At 33.4% G+C, this 16,539-nt stretch overlaps 1 long non-coding RNA gene across 1 annotated transcript in view; it reads right to left on the reverse strand.

Moving 5' to 3' along the window:
• The window catches only part of LOC115279467, a 95,505-nt gene that overhangs the window by 58,484 nt on the left and 20,482 nt on the right, over positions 1–16,539 (reverse strand). Inside the window, exon 2 of the long non-coding RNA XR_003903454.1 lies at positions 5,683–5,748. This is a non-coding gene — a long non-coding RNA (uncharacterized LOC115279467). The remainder of the gene's footprint in view (positions 1–5,682; positions 5,749–16,539) is intronic.

The following is a 16,539-nucleotide window of genomic DNA, read 5'->3' on the forward strand; positions in this document are numbered from 1 at the left end:
TCAGTGTTATTATTGAAAAATGTGGGTTTATATCCATTGTGTTTTGTGTAGAGTTAGCATTTGCAGTGGTGTCTCTGGTACCTTGTATTCCTTGCAACATTTCCCTCATAGAGTACCTCTTAGGATTTATTGTAGGGCTGGTTTTGTGGTGATGAATTCTGCCAATTTTTGTTTATTTGGGAAAACCTGTATCTCTCCTTCTATTTTGAATGATAGGCTCACTGGATAAAGGATTCTTGTCTGCATATTTTTCCTGTTTTTCACATTGAAGATTTCCTGCCATTCCTTTTTGGCCTGCCAAGTTTCATTAGATAGGTCTGTAACCACTCTGATAGATTTCTTTTTGTATGTTAGGGCCCTTTTATCCCTAGTTGCTTTCAGAATTCTCTGTTTATCTTTATATTTTGCCAGTTTCTCTATGATATGTCATGCCAAAGGTCGATTCAAGTTAAGTCTGAGGGGAGTTCTCTGTGCCTCTTTTATTTCAATGGCTATTTCTTTCCCCAAATTGGGGAAGTTCTCAGCAATAATTTGATCAAGTGCCCCTTCAGGACCTCTTTTTCTTTCTTCTTTTTCACGAACTCCTATGATATGGATATTGTTCCGTTTGATTATATCACTCAGGTCTCGAATTCTCCTTTCTTGGTCCTGTATCAATTTCTCTCTTTTTCTTGGCTTCCTCTTTCGCTATAACTGTGTCTTCTAATTCACCTATTCTCCTCTCTGCCTCTTCAATATGGGCAGTGGCCACCTCCATTTTATTATGCACCTCATTTATAGCCATTTTTAACTCATCTCAGCTATTCTGAAGGTCCGTAGTCTTTGTATCAATAGCTTCTCATGCTTTTTTCAAGCCCAGCAATTAATTTTATGACAACTCTTCCAAATTCTTTTCAGTTATGTTGTTTATATCTTTTTTAAGCCGTTCTGTAGCTGTGACTTCTTCCTGGAATTTCATATGAGGACAGTTCTTTTGTTTCATCATTTTGGCTAGCTTTCTGTATCTTATCAGTTTTAAAAGCTTGTTATATACTGTGGACCTGTTAGTATTGTTCTATTATATGAGGTTCATTGACTGTCCAGGGTCTGTCATTTCAGGAAATGTTCTTTTAATGGTGTCTCTTGGTTTCTCTTGTTGTGCCATTGATTATTTTATTTCCCTACTCAGTGATATTTGGAACTCTCTACCATGTGTGCTTTGGCTTGTTTCTTGAGGAAAAGGAAAAGAGACAGACAAACACACAGTGAACAAAAGCATGCAAATACACAGACAAATCAAACAAACAAACAAACCAAAGGTGGAAAGAAAAAAAAAGGAAAAAAGAAAAGAAAAGGAGGGACAGAAACAACCAAAGACAATGGACAGTCTAAATGTGTATAAACAGCAGAGGGGAGAGATAAGAATGGCATAAGGGAAAATATATCTGGTTGGCAAGGGAAAAAAAAAAGGCAGCTCTCAGGCATGGATGGGCATGGTTTGGTGCAGGTAGGTCTGGGGGCTGCTATCTGAGGCCCCACCTTGGTGGTTGCAGGGAGAAGAATGGTGGCTCCCCAAGCCCTTTTCAGACCAAGCGTTGAAAGCTACTCTTTTGAATCCAATTTCCCTTTGCCTTGGGCAAGACAAGTTGTAGTTTCGAAGCCCCACCTCATTTCCAAACCCTAGTCCATGCCCTTTAATGCTACCATTGGGGATGAGATGTATTCCTGCAGGTGGCTGGCTTCCTTGCCAGAATTGAGTAGGGAGAGTCAGGGAGCTGTTCCTCCTGGCGCCTTCTGGAATCGGTGTCAGCATGCCGAGCCCAAGGAAGAATGTGCCAGCTAAATGGGATGGATTTCTCTCCCAGCACCCAATGGTTATATATGGGATGATAATATCCCTCTCTGTCCTGGGCTGAGTTTTGTTCTCTAGAGACAGTTTTATGAATGTCTTCAGTCTCTTTCTATTTCCCTTGTCTCTCTGGGGCTCTGTGCACTCTCCTCTGCTCTTCCCAGCTCTGCATTGGGCTGGGGCTCCCTCCCCTCTGCACCTCTGGGGGCCAGCGGTTTTTATTTCCCTAGTTCACACTCACTCAGGCACTTTTGAGGTTGTCTTGTTTCTGGACTCTGGGCGTTTTCCTCCCACTCTTGCAGATCAAAGTATTGTGGCTTCAGTCCTTCTCAGTTTGATAGATGTGGGCAGGTGAAAATTACAGAGCTCCTTACTTCTCCACCATCTTGCCCCTCCTCCAGGTATGACATTTTTAAATGATATACAAAACTACCCCATAATGAGAAAAACCCCAAACTGAACAACCTCCACATCTAAAGTAATGAAGTTCAGATTTTAATTGATCTTTCCTATCTTTTATCCCTCCTCCATTTTCCTTGGGTCTGGCAGAGCTCAAAGCAGTATATACAAAACAACAACAACAACAAAAACAGACTATACAGTCTAGAACAGAAAATAAGCAGGTTCCCCTTAACTCCTCTGTTACTGAAGATTTTCAAGCATAAAGCTCCTCTTAAGTACTAGAATGGAGAATCTTTAATGTAAAACACTGAGATTTTTCTATTGATACTTTATTGGGATAAAATTATTTTTCTATTAAATGAAAGAATAAAAATAAAGGGGTAAGAGTACTTAAGATTTCATACAATAAGCAGGAAAGAATTCATTAACAGAACAAATCTAGAGAACAAGTTAAAAAATACTGGTTTTCTGCTTATATACCTCAAGTCAAATCCAGCTGGTTACAATTACATGAAAAACAATCAGTGATCATTTAAAATGTCCAAAAAGAAACAAAAAATTTGCACTTGCTCCAAACTTGGGTTTATAAGATAATTCACTCTTGGTCCATTTTCCTGGGTATGACCTGGTCACAGATTCTATTCTTCATGAAATGACTTTTATTCCTTTTAATCTCTGAGGCTATGGGTAATACTACTGTCCAAGTATAGATTTTACTTATTATTTTGGCATATATTTTGTATAATATTCTGATTAGTGACTTGCCTTTCAATTCTAGTAAACATTATTACAAAATAGCAAGCTTGCAATGTCTGTCATCATAAAACACAATATAAAACAGAAAATGCCTTCCCTTTATTCCTTTTTCTTCTTTAAATTTATAAAATTGATCTCTAAGGAATAAACCAACCTTAGTCTTATGGTGTCCTGCTTTCTCTTACAAATTTTCCTGGCCTCCTTTTCTAAGATAAAGATTGTATAATAGTACAGAGACACATTAGGTCTCATAGAAGCTAAATATATTTAGGATGTCTCACTGAAAACAGAATAAAAAACAATTTTTAATTCCATCTTCTCAGCCTAATTTAAATTGAAAAGAATCATATTATAGATATGATTCAGAGAGGAAAAGAGACTTAGTGTTAAAGTATACAACATAATAAGTTATTGTAAATATCAAATATAGGAAATTACCAATATGTATATAAAACTATATATGATTTCTTAAGACTTTATTCTTCTCAAATTATGAATTAAGTCAAAATATCAGTAATACTATGAATTTACAATTACTGAAATGATTTTCTTTGCCTGCTGTCTAAAGCCTTTTTATTCAAAGTAAGGTCTGTATCATGCAGAGTAATGCACAGAACTACTGAATCACTATACTGTACACCTGAAACCAATATAACATTGTATGTTAGCTATACTGGAATTAATGGTTTTAAAAAGTGTGGTCCATAATCTAGCAACATCTGTGTCACCTGAAAAGTTCTTAGAAATGCAAAATCTCAGGCCCCACCTCGGACTAGTAAATTAACCAAACTTTGGTTGGTTTGTATGCATTCTGTTTAAGAATCCCTGGCCTAATGTGTTTCTAGTATCTTTGGATAACATCTCTTACGTGCTGATGGATGAGCCTGTTCTGTGGGCAGCAAAGTTGTTTGCCAATTAGTCATACCACCAAATAAATACCTGCCTTTGTGTTGAATGAATATAAAGAAATGAATAAATGATCTAATTGGAAACTAATACCTATAATCATAGTAAATGTGCTCTGTCTCCAAACCCAATGTGTGAGGCCTGAACTCAATCCTAAGATCAAGAACCATAGTCTACTGACTGAACCAGCCAGACATCCACACACTGCATCTTTTATGAGTTGTCAAACGAGTGCTGACTGGTAGCAAGTGTGAGAATGCAGCATGCACTTCTGAAACTGGAAATGAGACTCATAAATACGACTGCAACTTTTTACCCAAATCTGCTTGTTCTCAGTATGTGCCTTGCCATCATGTGTTTAGAGATAACAGTCTCGCCTGGCACCATGACAACAAACTGCTGATTTTGTTGTTTTACAGATACACAAGGCTTAACCAAGAAGCAGGCCAGAACCTGTCAGGAAGTCTGACCCTCTCTTTGAACACAACATAATGACTTCAACCTTCCCCTACTTACTAACTTCTTTTATCTGATTTTGAGTGACAGTAGCTTGTCTCCTTTATGTCCAGACCCTTTGTAGTTTACCTTTAAATAGCCCTGACTCTCACCCTTTGGGGAGGATGATTTGAGGCTTGTCCTCCCATCTCTTTGTCTGGCTTCCTCTCAAATAATCCCTTTCCTTGCTGCATACTAAATGTGTCAGTGACCGCTTTACTGCAAGTCCAGCAAACACTTTATTTCACTTTCTGCTCCCCAGAGATTTTGCCCACTAATATTGCTTGGTAAATTTCTTCTTCAATTATCTCCTTACAACATCTTCTTATGCTACTGTTTGTCCTCAGGACAACTCTGCATTTATACTATCTACTTACAACTAGCGGAACTGAGCCTTAAGGGAAAAAAAAAAAAATCTTGTTTTGGTTATCATGTGTGACTTAATCTCAAGATAATGGGATGCAGCTAATATTAAAGGATACAACCCTGAAAGACGATGACAAGCATTATTAAGACTGTCAGTTTTGTGTGGATCAACTATATATCAAGGCCTGTATCTGCACTATTCTCTTTTCCTTTTATCAGTTTTATTATTTGTGACCTTAACATGGATCCTATATCTCTACTACAATATCTGCATTCCAATGGAAAGAAGGAAAAGAGAAAAGGATATGGCTATATCAGGAAAATTAAAATACATCCCAGTAAATGCATAACAGGACTTTCCTATCAGCCCAGATCCCATCACTCTCTTGCTGGAAGGCAGGGGTAAAAATAAAAAGCAAACAGTGGTGCTGGATACATTCTCTTTCTACAAATTACATCTTCTAGATATTAATTTTTATCTAGTTGAGAAACGAAGCATAATGAGTTCAAGACTCATTCAGATATATAGTTTTATCTCAATTGATCTTCATTAGCTTCTCTCTCGTTAGTAACATGATTTTCTGCAGCCAAATTTTAGAATAGATTTTAATAGCTTTCTGTCCTCTATGAAAATATCTTTACTCTGCAACTACTATAAAGATGTAAGGTGTCCAAAAGTCCAACATTCTAGTACTCGATAATAATAAAATAATTATTCTCTCAGTTTTCACTCATTTTCACAGTACTCACATACATGTACGTTCAATGTGAATGATATTACATACAGAAGAATTTTCATATGAAATGTAAATGGCACTTTTTTTTCTTTTTAAGTTATCTTGCTAAGTCACAAGTATCTCTACTTAAATAAAATGCTTTGTGCAGACTGAAAGCTGTAGGAATCACTGCTGACAAAGGCTGCTGTTTACCTTTTGTCTTCTAAAATGCAGCAGTATCCATTGCACAGAAGTCAGATTTTTCCCTGTTGCAATTCACTGTCAAAGAGAAATTAACAACTGATGAAACATACTATTCCTTTATTTTTTTCCAGGTCAAATATCAGTGGTTTACTATTCATTACACTGATGTCTCCCTCTTTCAAAGATTATTTGTTTAATTTTGTTTTTACTATACCAGCAATACATTTTCTGAAAATAAATTGACTTTCCTATTCAGAATGTGTTTCCTGTAACTGGTGGTTGAAAGAAAGCATCTGTCATATTATGTCAGCTTTTCCTCTCTGATCCCCTAGGGGGATGTTCTGAATCATTAGTTTATAATCAGTTTTTGTTTTTAATTAAATATCAGCCATATGACTGAGTCAGAGAAAAATAGGGTTTTGCTCTTGGTCTCCCAAATAAATAGATTCATGGAAATAATGTTAAGCAAAAAATATGATAGGCTAATAGAATAAATTTTGTAAGAAAAGCATCATTTGGAGCTTTTCATACATAAATTACTTTTAAGAAATCAGAAAAAATGTTTGAATTGTGCAATATCAAAAAAATATTATCAAACAAGTGCTATATATTCAGACATCAATAATTGTAATACATAAATTGATTGTAAGTTACTAATCACCAAATGTTTCACTAATTTATTCAGTACATTATTCAGTAATCCCACTAAGATATCTGTAAGTCTGTGAGGATATGCTAGTGTGTGATGTCTATGTGTGGCAGGGGTACATGGGGGTGTGTGGGTGTGCTCATGTGTAGTAACTGTAATAATTTTTAAACACTGGAAAACTGCAAATAGCATCAAAACTAGTATAAATTGCACTTTACAAGTGAAGACAACACCATCTACTACAAAACCCACCCAAGATAAACTTTTATATGGCTCAATTTAATAACAGACACACAAACTTAACAAGTTTTGTGCTTAATAGAAAGTAAAGAATAAAAATTTATGGGAAATTTTTATTTCCAAGTAACCAAAAGCATATTTAAGAGAATTTATTTTAAAAAATACTTTTCAATGAGGCTTCCAACATATCGATTGATCTTAGGATGAAATAATATTATTGACATATATAATAAAGAAAAATATTAGGCACATATGAAATTATAAAACTCAATTATTTATATTCAAGAACTAAAATTACATTAAGCATACATATGAATGCATTAAGCATATTATATATGTATTAAGTATTTATATATAAATTATATTAATCTTTATATAAAGAGAAAGAAAGATAAATAAAAGGGAAATTGATGTTTTAAGTGAAGACAGCAAGAAAATCCATGAAACAAATCTAAACACTGTCTGAAGAAAAAATAAATATCATAATAAAAACATCTAAATTAGAAAACATGGGATTTTTCAAACATCTTATTCTTTATAAAAATCAAATAGAAAGACATCTGATTTGTTTTCAAAGCTAAATAGAAAATACAAGTATTCAAGTATACACTGTTAGGAATGAAATATGTTATATAATTCCCAATAAAGATGAAATGGAATATTTACTCAAAAATATGATAATTGAATTCAAAAACTCAGAGAACTCTATTTTTTTTCAGAAAAGAAAATAAATTAAAGCCAAATCAGCAAGATTCATAAAAGGAATAGACCAAGACCCTTAAAGGTGTTTATGGACTTTGGACCTTTATGTTTATATTTATAAAAATGCTTCCAGAACTTGTTTCTTACAAAGTATAGTTTAACACAGTAAGACCAAGGTTATTCTACACAATATGGTAGCATGAGTTCTAAAACTTCTTTCTTATCTGTATCACATTCACTGAAGAAAATATTAAATAAAATATTTACATTTTTACACTTTGACTTTAACTAGGTAAACCTTTCTCAAATCTTTATCTATTTGTGTTTTATTCTGGGAGAACTCCTATACTCCACCTTCTGGTTCAACAGTTAACTTTTCATTTGTATCCATTATATCTAGGATCTATCATAATAAGCGTTGTTTCCATTTCTGTATCATCTAAGATACTTTCAGCTTAGAAAAAATAGAAATTGGCTCAATTATGCCTCCAAGTTCCAATTTCTTTCTCATATTGTTTTGGTTTTTTTTTGTCTTTTTGCTTGTTTTATTCTTCTGTTTAGTGTCTGCATTATTTTAAGCCTGCTGTTCCTAATGGTTTTAAAATGTCAGCCCACTGAGTTTAAGTTCAGAAGAATGAGAGGGGAAAGCAAATTGGCAAAGCAAAAAAGGTCACCCAAACAATGCTGGAGTATGAACTATAAGGCCCCCCACTAAATCAGACTGCAAGAAATGAAGTCACCTTGCTAAAACATTGGAAGAAATAATTTGCATAGAAGAACAAAAGGCTCATCTTAGAAAAAAAATGGGATTATCTTCTGCATAGTCTCACGGAGAAATAGTTGACCTATTATGTTTCTCTGCAAGCAGATAAAACAGCAAGAATGGGTGAAGATTGGGCAACTAATACTCAAATTCCTAGTCAGCTCTTTTTTAAAAAAGTGATTCATTTCTAGAATAAGATATAGCCTTATTCTTCTACTTTTATTAATTATACTCATTTTAACATCTTAACATCCCATTTATTGAGATTTTTCTTATTGTTGTTCATGTTTTTTGTTATTGTTCCTTATTTTTGTTTTTTCTTTGAAGTCTGTTGATTTGCTTCATGTTGACCTTTGATAGTATGATTACTGGCAACTACCATTTGTCAGTGTTTTTTAAGAGAGAAAAACAAAAGACCTATGCACAAGGTATTGTCAGATTATAGAAATTCTATGTAACAACAGAACTACAAAGAATTTATGAAATTGCTTTTATAACAGTTCTTCACAAGAACCACAAATTCTACTCAGAGCAAAAGTAACAACAAAAGTATTTCTAAGTAAGGAAGAGTTATGGTTAAATATGAGTAAACACTGATTCAAAGGAATAGTAATAGAAAGCAGAATTTAGGGGCACCTGGGTGGCTCAGTCCGTTAAGTATCCGACTTTGGCTCAGGTCATGATCCCACAGTTCGTGGGTTTGAGCCCCACATCGGGCTCTGTGCTGAGCTCAGAGCCTGAAGCCTGCTTCAGATTTATTCCCTCTCTCTCTCTCTCTCTCTCTCTCTCTCTCCTCTCTCTCTCTCTCTCTCTCCCCCCCCCTGACTCACACTCTGTGTCTCTCTCTCTCTCTCAAAAATAAAGATTAAAAAATTTAAAAAAAAGAAAGCAGAATTCAGCAGAAAGAAAGGAGGAGGTAGAATAGCAGGTATAGAACCAAAATAGTTCACAATTACCAGAGGAAGAAGTAGATTTCAAAGCAGAAGGAAGAATTGATAATGCCAAACATTGTGCAGACTGATTTTGGAAATCAGGGTGTTCATTTAAAGCGATATTTTAATGATGGCTAGAGGTTTGTGTTTTCTTTGCAAAGTTAAAAGACAAAGTAATTACAAAGAAGTTAGAAGTAGTGTTTGCGATTTACATATATGAAAAATCTGGCAATAAAACAAAGAAAGGCTGAATAGTAGCCTGATGGGGGTAAAAAAAAAAAATCCTAGATTTAGAACAAGACAGAAAGTCTACTGAAATGTGGTAGGCAGAAGGACAGAACAAAGGAAACACATGTCTAAAATACATGGGTTAAAATAGAGTAGCACTGAGTATTTAAAGCTTCAGCATGAAGATATTCCCCATATAGCAGGTATGCAATACATGAAAATCACTGTGTGTTTGCTATACATCCAGGAGACTTCTCAGGGTGAGAATGGGGCTTTTTATTATTACAATGTGACAGACATGGCTCCAGCTCGTCCAGGCAATCCAGGCCATTTTGCCCTCCACTAATGCCCTGGCATAGTTGCTAGCATAGCTCAGATTTAATCTGCCAGTGACAGCTAATTGGTAAACAAACTTCTATTTTTCCATAGTACTTTTTCAAGTCTCCTTTGGAATTCTGTTGACTTGAGGTATAGCAATGATGCATTAAGAGAAGAAAGGATATGACCACTTCCATAATTGACTCACAAAAGTCTCCTACATGCTCTCCTCCATGTTCTTTCTCATTTGGTGGCTTGAGTTTCTCTGAAAGCCTAATGTTAATATGGTGGATCCACTGGAATGAATTGGAATGGATTATCAATAAATCATAACAGGTAAAACTGTTCAGAGTTGTAGGTTAATTAGAAAGGAACTTCTACTTGTTTTAGAGGCATTATTATATTTTATTGTATTTGGAAGTTTGTTAAGCAGCTACTATTATCATGCCAAAACAAAGTTCTTCTCAATTTAACACTTCAGGCAGTTACTACTAGCATACTGAAGCAAATATAGAGCAAAATCCTATTAACCATTTAGGTGATAATGAATGCAATGGAAAACACAGATTAACCTTGTAAAGGAAATGAATATCTTGCTTCACATTTAGGAGAAACAAAGGGAAAAAGGGTACAGAGAAAGAGTAGGGAACATAAATTATATGATTTTAATTTATTCATTTGGCTGAAGTAGACTGAGGATAAAGTTATTACTCAAATAATCACAATTTTAAAATCTTATTCTGGAGGTATAAATAGTTATTTATATTTGTCTGCATCTTAAGTGTTTCTTTAATTGCTAATATCTAAAAACTCATGGAATGAACAACACCAAGAGTGAACTATGGGCTTTAAATGATAATGATGTGTCTGTAAAGGTTCATCACTTGTAGCAAATGTTCCTCTCTGGTAGGGGAAGTAGATAGTGGAAAACACTGTGGGAGATAGGTGCAGGGGGTGTATGAGATTAGGAACTTTCTGCTCAGTATTGTTGTGAACCTAAACTTGCTCTAAAATATGCTATTAAAACATTTTTAAATGCATGGCAAGTGAAAACATGAAGCATTCAAAAAGTTGCCAACTGGACAGAATTTTAATAGCTGCTTAAAATATTCAATAGTTTACAAAACCAGTAGGTGTCTCTCATGCTCTATATATTTTTAAAATATGAAATACTTTAAAAAACAAATGCATATGTAAAGGAGACAGTATAATAATCAGCAAAATAAAAAGAAAGACATTTTTCTTCAGTTTATTTTTGGTTAAGAGGGTAGATATGCTTTTTATATTTTAATATGCAAAAACAACATACTATATATTCAATAGAGTAGCAGCTTAGATAATCCTTGACTTGTGTAACACATTTGGAGATCTCCCATTTCACATTTGTAACCACATCACTTCTGTTAAAATTAATGGAGCTCCATATAAATTTGCAGCAGTTCAGAAAACATTAGACATGACCTATGATCCATGCATATATCCCTTAAGATGCCTGCCACATTTAATCAAGGTCATCATATTTCATTGATGCATGACATTGTTAACTTATTTTTTCTACATGTCTCATTTGAATAAATCATCTGTCAAACTAAACAGACACAGATACATACCTAAAATTCACAAGCATTCATTAGGCTATGAAAAAGGGTCTATTTTCAAGTGAAGAGATAATTTTGCTTACCTAGTAGGTACCTAAATGCATGGACTTAATTCCAAATTCTATCACCAGCACTAATGACCATGTGTACTTGGAAATACAATGCAAAGAGGTCATAATAGATGCTAAATATTTGGACAAGAAGTAAAATGGAATTAAATATATGTCATTAATGAAGCAAATAGTAAAACATAATTGTAATTTACAAGTTAATGACATGAAATTAGAAAGGAAATCATTCTTTTTCCTTACCAGAGAAACATTCTTCCAACTTTTACATGTGCCAACAAGAATGAATAAAGTTAAGGAAAAATCTTAAATAAGAATAACTTTTTATACTGTAGTCACAGCTCAAAGAATAAAAAGATCTTACTAGACTTTGGTTATGAGTGTATCTTTGAAGAATGCCAGAAAGTTTATTAGTTAATAGGACTTGGCTTTGTTTCCCAAAATCAAACTTAAAAACTACTATTTACTGTAACATGAAGATAGTTACAAATAGTGGGATCAAATTCCACCTGGGTCAATTGAATTTGTTATTATCACATAACTAAAGAACAAACTATTAACATTGATATTTCATTTTAGAGCATCATATAAAGATGGCAAAATAATAAATATGGTTTTGCCCAACTTAACATCACAAGAGTATTCATAGAACAAAGGGAGAAACCTTGTGTTAAGTCTTGGACATTTTGTATCTGTGTAGTGCTGGTAAATATACTGGTTGTCCAGAAGCTTACTTTCTTCACCAATAAAATGTAAGTAGCTTTGACATCAGCAAGATGGCAGAATAAGAAGCCCTGAATCTTCTTCCCCTCATGGACACACCCATTCATCAGTACATGAACCAATTCCTTTGCGAGAAATCCAGAGACCAGTTAATAGGCTCCTGCATCCTGGGTGAGAGCTAAACTAGCTATAAAGTATCCAAAAAAAAATTTATAGAGGGAAGTTAACTCTACGCCTACAGTATTTCTAGTCCTAAAGTAACTAGTAAATAAAGAACTAGTCCTAAAGTAACTAGAAAATGAAGCACAAAATTAACAGAAGAAAAGATTAAAAATTACTGTAAAAACAAAGGAAATCAAGAATTCAAAAAAATAGAAAAAATTCATGAAACAAAAATGTTTTTCATAAGATTAATAAATTAACTAGACTATGAAAAAAAGATAAATAAAATCAGAAATGAAGAGAAGACAGTAAAATTGATGCCTCAAAAAATTAAAAGGATCATACACAACTGCTATGAACAATTATATGCCAACAAATTGGATAACCTCAAAAAAATGAATAAATTTCCAGAAACACACAACCTACCAATACTGATTCATGAAACAAAATGTCATATAAGTACCGCGCGCTAACCGATTGCGCCACTGGAGCTCCTCATGAAACAAAATGTAAACAGACCTATAACTGATAAGGGCATCCTTATTTGAAAGCTACAATAAAGGATAAATGGGCACTTCCTTATAATTGTGGAAAGTCAACTCCCTTCCAAGTTGTGCCCTGTTCAATATAAAGCATTTTGCATTTTTATGTATTTCCATTTGTTTATCTACCTTAGGATAAGTATCTTTGCTTCTGACACTTATATTGCCTAATATACTTCCTAAGGTGACTGGGACAATGATAATTTATTTTTCTCCCATTTCTCTATCACAAGTGTAGGAGTGCTGACAATATTGACTCTCTTTGGTTCTCCATCTTGTTCATGCCTGTACATTGACCTCACTCATGTCTTGTATTCCAGACCCTTTGGAGGTTAATGTCTGCCCTGACCAGGATGCAGAAAAGCTCATTCTCATCCTCCCTAAAGTGCCACACAGAAGGCATCATTTTATGTAACTTCTGATTTTATCATAATGATCCCTCTGTCTATAAACACTGTGGGTTCTGGTCTAGACTGGGCAGGAAATAGTTGTGTAGCACCTGAACAGTTCATTCACCAGATCTGGTCAGTAAGCTACCCTGAATTAAACTCTGTAAATGGTAAGGAGTGGTTTACTTCATTTTTTGGTCTCAAAGTGCCTTTTCAGACTCAAGGATACTATACTGTCCTCCTCCACCTTCTAACACCTTCTATCACAAATAAAAATGTTTATTAAGATGTCTCTTATCAGAAAATTTATATGAGCTGTGGGTCATTTTATATAATCTTAATTACCTCTCACATAATTACCTCAAGGACTATAATGCAGTACATACTACCATGCATTGTTAATCTTCACATGTCATTTGTAGCCATAACTATGATGTTTTAGAAAAATTATACTGAGTACATTCTATTATTAATTATATCAATGTATTTTGATAACATAAGTATACAGGGGCCTTATTCTAGAAACAGTATTACAAAATATACTAAGCGTGGGTCTCTTTCTTAGGAGTTGGCATGAGTTGTCTCAATTTAAATATTTAAGGTTACATGATAGACAGTGGCAGCTCTGTTTCTTCTCTAGAATCCAATAAGAGCCATTCTCTTGAAAACTTCCTTATTGATTGAATGATTTGTGGTTGTAATGTAAGATTATTGCAGAAGGTATAAATATATATTGCTTTTAACTATAAGGGATTACTTTAGATTCTTTTTATTACCACTATTTTATGGATTCCAACTATATATTATCTTCAGTTTTATGTATTAAAATAAATATATCAGTTACCATTTTTCAAATTCATTTAGACACTTCTATTCATTTCAATGTTCCAACTTAAATATTTTCTATCACTTTATTTTCCAAATACATCATTTCAAATAGGCATATGTAGATGAGATGACATACTAAAGTGGTAATCTTATGATAATCACTTTAGATTTGACTGCTTATATTTGACATCATAATTCAGTACCTTCAATCAAATTTCTATCATTATTTCTTTGTGAATAAAATTAATTTTATTTTTTCTCTGTGGTAATTTGAAATTCAAATATTACAACACAGGAGTTTAAACTATAAAATCTTTGCATATTAGAAAAATTTAGAAAAATTATATGTAGCAGAAACCTTTTAACCAGTGCAATAACTTACTTTAAATATGTATATATAAAACTATGTATCCTTAATGTACTGTAAACCATACACTTTTGAAATACAAATAATAGTAATTATGGAAGTGATAATGGTGTTGGAGATACGTCTAATATTATTCTTCACTATATTCTGTGTGCGATTCACAGTGTTAATCATATTTCAGTATGTGTATAATACCTAGAGTAACTGAGTTAAATGACACATTTTGTGGGAATAAAAACTACAAACATGAGTTCAACCTTTTAACCAATTTTTGTACAGTACAGTACTGTCAAATATAACCCAACGTTGTAGAGTGGATCTCTAGAACTTCTTTATCTTACATAACTGAATTTTATACCCATTGAACAGCAACTCCCCATTTTCCTCCCCAACAGCCCCTGGCAACCACTATTCCACCTTCTGATTTTATGACTTTGACTACTTTAGGTACTTTGACTACTGCATGAGTGGAATCATGCAGTGCTTGTCCTTCTGTGAACTGGCTTACTTCCTATAGCATAATGACCTTCAGGCTCACCCATATTGTTGCAAATGACAGGACCGCCTCCTTTTCCTATGACAAAATAATATCCTATTGTAAGTATATAACATGTTATCTTCATCCATTCAGAGTTTGGTCAACATTTAGGTTGGTTCCACAAGTTGCCTATTGTGAATAATGCTGCAGTGAACATGGGAGAGGAAATATCTCTTTGAGATCCTGATTTCTGTTCTTTTAGACAAATATCCATAAGTGTGAATGCTGGATCACATGGTAGTTCCATTTTTAAGTTTTTAAGGAACTTCCACACTTAACAGGCTGCACCATTTTATAATCCCACTAATAGTTTACAAGGGTTCCAATTTCAATTTCTCCATATTCTTGACAATACTTTGGTCTTCACCCCCATTTTTTTCCTTTTTTTCTTTTTTGATATTGAGCTCTAGGAGTACCTTATATATTTTGGACCATCACACTTTATCAGATATGGGGTTTGCAATTATTTTGTCCCATTCTGCCAGTGCCCGTTTATTCTGTTACTAAATTTAGTAGCATATTCTTGTGTGTAAATCACTGTGTTGATTTTTCTAGGTCGAGTATGACATTTTAATATACAAATTCAGCTCATTGTTTTTCTTGAATTATAAGTTAACCATATTTATCTTCTATTATTTTAGTTATCTTCATATACAACCATGGTTATGTTGCATCTCCTTTGCAATATTTCTCTAAAATCTATTAATATGTTAATTATGTTATATGATAACATATGAGTTTTTTCAAAGCGGGAAATTACCTCAAAATGGAAAGACAAAAGACTTTTTTCTGGATATATTATTGTATTAATACTTCAAAAATAAAGTATTATTTTGATGCATTATAATTCAAACATGTCAAGTGGAAATTGTAGTGTTAGTTTAGAAAATGATTAATTTTTTAATATTAACCTAGAAAGAAGAAAAGGAGAAAAATGTAATTAAAATAACAAGCCATAACATAAACAATAAAGAGGAACAAGAAACTAGTTAAAGATAAATCAAAATAACAATGTTAAAATACATCAATTATAATATTAACATAAAACATTTGCTTTTAAAAAGACAATTATAATCTTTTTTTGTTTATTAACTTTTGAGAGAGAGAGACAGAGAGAGAGAGAGAGAGTGCGTGCACACAAGATGGAGAGGGGCAGAGAAGGAAAGGGAGACACAGAATCTAACAGAGGCTCTAGGCTCTGAGCTGTTAGCACAGAGGCCAGTGTGGGGCTGGAATCCACAAACCATGAGATCATGACCTGAGCTGAAGTCTGATTGTTAACTAAGCCAATATTTCTCTAAAATTTATTAATATGTTAATTGTTATATGATAGTAAACATATGACTTTTTCCAAAGAGGAAAATTACTTCAAAATGTAGAGACAATTATAATCTTAAATTAGATTAACCATTCATAAACAGTGATATATGTAAATCTAAGTATTAGATTTGTCCAGCCACTTTTATCTAAATTTTTAAATATTTAAATTTTTAATATTTCATTTCTATAATCACACTGTTACCAATATGATAAAATGATATTAACCTAATGTTATCATATAATTAGTTTCTGGGAGAAAAAAAGCTCAATTTCAGTTATGCTGAAAAAGTAAGTGTCTTTGGTATACATCTTCCAGTGTTTAGATTTATGCTTCTTTATTATATTCAAGTAAACAATTAAAGATCAACATGTTGAAAATATCCATTAAGTATAAACTAGAAGTCTACTTGTAAAATTCTGTTTGAGGAATGACCCTAAAGAGTACAGGGGAATGGAAGTGAGGAGGTACTCCAAGGATCTTTATCTATAATACCCCATT

This window comes from Suricata suricatta, chromosome 15 (genome assembly GCF_006229205.1).
Source record: "Suricata suricatta isolate VVHF042 chromosome 15, meerkat_22Aug2017_6uvM2_HiC, whole genome shotgun sequence".
Classification (NCBI taxonomy): domain Eukaryota; kingdom Metazoa; phylum Chordata; class Mammalia; order Carnivora; family Herpestidae; genus Suricata; species Suricata suricatta.